Raw genomic sequence first — 5,289 nt, 5'->3', positions numbered from 1 at the left:
GGTGCGTTGTCGATGATACCACCAAGAGTTTTGATGATTCATGATGTAAGATGCTACTATACATGTAAGGTTGGTAGCATAGGAGACATGGAAATTAGGGAAACCTATGGAAAATTATGTGAAAATAGAGAATTGAAGGACGAATTCAAAATCGTAGAGAGGAAAGGGTTGACCCATGCCCTAGATTTTCCAAATGTTTCCAAGACTAAATGGATTAAGATAGTCCTGAGTAGAATTCATGATAATTCTATTTGGTTGGATAATGGACTAGTGAAGATCACCAAGAAAATTGTACATAGAGTAACAAGGTATCCAACACTTGACAGACCTAAAACAATAAGAAGTGATTCTAAAGAGGTCATTGAAAAGAATACAAGTGTAGTGTGGAACAAATGAGGGATGAAAATTGATACTATTTCAAATCCCCTAATTGCATTTGTAGTGAGGATAATAGCATATAAATTCTATCAATCAAGTAGGCTCAACAGTGTACCATGTATTTTTGTTAACATGGCCTATAAGATATTCATGAAGGATCATACCTATGACCTTGCTGAGTTGCAGATGTAACAATTATCAGAAAATTTGGGAGCTATAAGGAAGACCAAAAGTGCACAATGTAAATTTGGCTCAATTATTGTATGAATGTTCTTTTATGTACATAATACAATCCCTACATTTGGTAAAGTGTCCTAGAAAACAAATAGATCTATTGTGGTGTAGATAGGAGAGTTTATTGAGAAACTTGGGAACAATTTTGAGTCAGTTATGACTAGCTATTTTGAGGACTTCAAACAATCAATGAAGAAGAGACTAAGGATACCGGTTTCACTAGTTGAGAAACATTTTAATGATGTTTTCTTTCTAGTTGATATTGATTATACTTATGTTCAAGCTACTATTCCAAGGGTTAGGTGGCTAAGGCCATTAGGTTATCAAATCAATGTTGATGAAGCCTCTGCAACAATAGCAACATTACTTGCAAAAGATGTAGATGCTAAAGCTACTACCTTTGGAAACTATGATGTGGCCAAATCAAAGATAACAATGGATTTGAAGACTACCTCAGTCATTAGGAAGAAGAACAAAATTTTGAAGAAGTAAAAGAGAATTTTGGTGAAGGAGCAGATGAAGAAGAAGAGGAGGAGGAAGAAGATGAAGAAGAAGAGGATATACCAACTTAAGCACCATTGGCCTTAACTCAAGGTCAAGGAGAAGACCAAGGAGAATAAGTGGAAATTGAAGAAGGTGCCAAGGGAGAAGAAGCCAATGAAGCACCTGAGCAAAAGAAAAGGAAAGCTAAGACACTTGTTGCTAGCAAATCTAGGAAGGTTGTAAAACCTAAGCCTACAATTCCTTCTACAAGAGCAAGCACAAGGTCTACTACAAAGAAGGCTCAAGAAGTAGTCAAGCCAAAAGAGAAGAGGGCTAGACTAGTTAGTAATATAGAGGAACCTAAGAAGAGACCAAGGAGAAAATATGTTGCTCAAGTTGAATATGACGAAGAGAAGATAGAATCTGATGAAAATAACCAATTTTAAGTGGTAAGTCATAGTCCTTCTTCAAATATAGATAATATATGTGAGAATATAAAGAACAATTCTAATTTATCTGGTCTCTCGCATATTCAATTTGAAACACTTGAAAAAGTTGAGATGAACCAAGTAGAGGAGTTGATTTATGCAATGATGAAAACATTTAAACAAACTCCAATTGATATTGCCAACTCTCTACCAAAGGAATCATCTGATAGAGTTGAGAAAAAGAAGCAATATAGTCTAAACATAGAAAGACAAATTAGAGAGACTACACTTGCCAGAGTGATGCTAGAATTGGATAGGGAATCAATGGCCAAAGAATTGAGGAACCATACTAGAAAATTTGCACCAAAATACAAGGCATTCAACATTTTCTAGAACAAGATTGAGGATGTTGTACAAAAGACCAGTTTGATTTGGAAATCACTATATGGTTTGACAACACACAAAGCAATAATACAGGCACCTATTGAGGTAGGTGAGGAAAAAGAAGAGTAATAATAGGTAACTAAGGTAATCACAATTTATATTGGGCTAGTTACACAAGAGGAAGACATTGAGACAAATGTAGATACACAGGCACCAATTAAGGATGAGTAGCAAATAGAACAGAGTGTAACAAATACACTGGTGCCAAGTGCCAGTCCTCCACATGAAGTAAACACAAAAATTGATGCTATAAAGATTAAGGATGTTTCTGATACTATGACTCAGAACATCAATCCCCTTACGGTGGATGACTTGAAGAAAATACTAGCGAAATCCACTACCTAGGCCAAACTTTGTGAGAATCCTGTACTGGTGAGTGTTGATGAGATTGAGAAGGCAAACGAGGTATCTATAGGCAAGGAAGTACAAAAACAAGTTACACCTATAGCCCCTCTTAAATTTTCTATGATACAACCTACATTACCCCTTGTGGTATATCAAAGGAAGGAGCCAACTATTTCTACCATTAATACATTGGCACAAAGTACTCTAGTCTCAATCACTATAAAAGAAAGTGAACATGATAAGGGTGAGACAGTTGGAGAGCAGAAAGATGAAACAAAAAAGATTGAAGGAACACAAGTTCAAATAGGTTAGGTAGACACTCCTACACCTATATCACAAGAACAAGGTGCATCTATGACTGTAGTGAAGGAAAAGGATAAGACTGAAGAGCTAGCTATGACTACCAAACTTGAGGAGAAATTAGCAATAAAACACCGGTAACTTTACCAAAAAATGCTACTCCTCCTAGTCAAGCTCTTCATAGGCTGAGTATAGAAGCTAAACCCCTAAAATCATCTCAATGGAGCCCAACCACATCTAAGGTAGATGAAGTCACATCATTTGTTAATGTGAACTTAGATGAGATGATTGAGTTGCCCAAGTTTGATTTTGCAACTATCACTATTGAGTAGATGGGCATACTATAAGATTCTCTAGCAAAGAAGAAGAATCAAGAATTGCTTAGACAGGAGCATAGGCAGAAGAAAGCCTTGAAGGATATCAAAGACATTTTTGTTGATTCATTCAATCTATTGGCTCCAAAGGAAAACAATCCAATAATTGAATAGTTAACTAGCTTAGTGGAGAAGCTAAATGACATAGACCTAGATTCAAATGTAAAATTACTCGAATGGTTTTAGAGAAAGTTCCAATATAAGTTTGATGAAAAGATATCAAGTGCTATTGCACTATCACAGGTTGAGTTAGCAACCAAAATTGATAGTATGAAGAAGGTACTGGTGAAAATCTTCTCTTTTTACACCAAATTGTGCAATCCCACACTCTTCACACAAGATATAAGGAGTCATATTCTAAGTTTGGAGAGTCATATATAGTTTTCTAGTATAACTTTGCCAAAATATCCAACTTAGAGTGAGAAACATTTTAGAAATCTCCTCCACTCCCAAAGTCAGTTAGCAATGTTACACACAAATGAAGCAAACACCAAGGCTAAACTGATAAACATCCATTAACCCCACATATGGAGTTATTGCACAAGGAACTAGCCTTTTTTGAAATGCTCATGAAGAAAGATCTACATATTTCTACTCATGAAGGCTTAGTTCACCTTGCTACCGAGCTAGCCATCTAGATCAAATCATTAGAGGTAGGTTGTGATTACTGGGATGCAACATTAAAGATCATGCTTGAGGTCCACAAATCATTTTTGGACAAACACACTCTTAGTGTATAACCCATTGACATAAGTGTCAAAAAGGGGGAGTAAGGAAAAAGGGGGAGTAAGAGCAAAGGGGGAGTAAGAGAACAAGTACACAAAAAGAAGTATGGGGGAGACAGAAATGGAGTACACAGAAATCTACTTAGTAGGAGAAATAATATTGAGTTCAGATACAAAGTATAGTATAGAACAATCAACTTAGAGGGAGTTATTGAATTTTTAGGTGTGACTGATAAGTCATGTGTTGCAAAAATTTTGATTTTTGAAATTTTTATATAGAAGTTGAATAGATACTAGATATCTAAGTTATTCTCATAAGGATAAGATCATTAATGTATGACCAAGTGTTTTTGACACTCATGTAAAAGGGGGAGATTTTTTATCTCATAATGGTTTTGACAAATGAGTGTTTATACACTTAAGTCATTTACTTAGTTCATGCTAAATAAGTAACATGTGTTGAGCATAACATATAAGATATTACATGCCAAGTAAATAGTGAGTGTCGAGCCACTCAAGTTCCAAGTCATTTAGATGTTGAGTAGATAATATGTGCGGAGTGATTCAAGTGATGAGAAGATAGTACATGCCAAGTCATTTAGATGTTGAGTGACAACATTGAAGTTGTAGTTGATGTCGAGCATCAAGGACTTCAAGTGCCGAGTTACATGGTTTTGACATAGTTGTTTGTAATGGCACAAACTTCTATGTAAACTATTCTTGGGCTGACTTAAGGATTGATTTACAATCTTTGTTGATAAGGATGAATCTTAATTGTGAATCTCTTTGCATTACATGCATCCAGTTAGAAAAAGAGAAGGTTTAAGCGGCAATATAGGTGAATCACTACCGTTGATTCATACCTAACCCTAAGTCACCTAGGTCTTCTTAAGGAAGAAAAACCCTAAACCTTCTAAGCAATGCTAAGAAGAATTGATGTGAGTTTTCATGCGCAAATAGAGCATTCATGGTGATTAATGTGTTATGAATTGAGTTACATTGCAGAATCAATTAAAGGAGAACAAATGAAAGGAATTAGAGGACAACAGAGATACATATGATCAGAAAGGATCAAGCACACATTAGTATAGAGGTGATCTAATATCAAGCAACAAAGTGCTAACTAAAGGATCATTGCTAAGACATTCTAATAGGCTAATCAGTTGAATCTATTAATAGAGCAGTCTTAACAAGCTGTTGTAAATCCTTTAACAGGGTGCTTACTTCATTGTAAGTTAAAGTCCTTTTACCAGACACACTTTTAGTAGGTGTTTAAATCATTTAATGGGGTAAGATCTAACAATCTTGTAAGCCTTTAAAAGGGCAGACCTTTCACAGGGTAGATCATGTTTTGTGGTCAAATAGTGTAACCTTCATTGGATACACTTTATTACTAAAGTAGTGAAGATTTGTGGGTGTCATCCCCACCCCAGTTTTACCTTCTCCTTGGAGGGTTTCTGGGTAACCAAATATCTGGTGTCATACATGTGTTGAATATTTTACTTTCATGTTAAGGATGTATATGCTTAATTTGGTATTTTAGTTTATATGCATAGATTGTGAGATGGATGTGTGGTG

The sequence above is a fragment of the Cupressus sempervirens genome, chromosome 6 (assembly GCF_028749045.1).
Source record: "Cupressus sempervirens isolate cs-2001-9-10 chromosome 6, ASM2874904v1, whole genome shotgun sequence".
Lineage (NCBI taxonomy): Eukaryota > Viridiplantae > Streptophyta > Pinopsida > Cupressales > Cupressaceae > Cupressus > Cupressus sempervirens.
The sequence above is the reverse complement of the archived record's forward strand: the minus strand, read 5'-3'. Positions refer to the sequence as shown.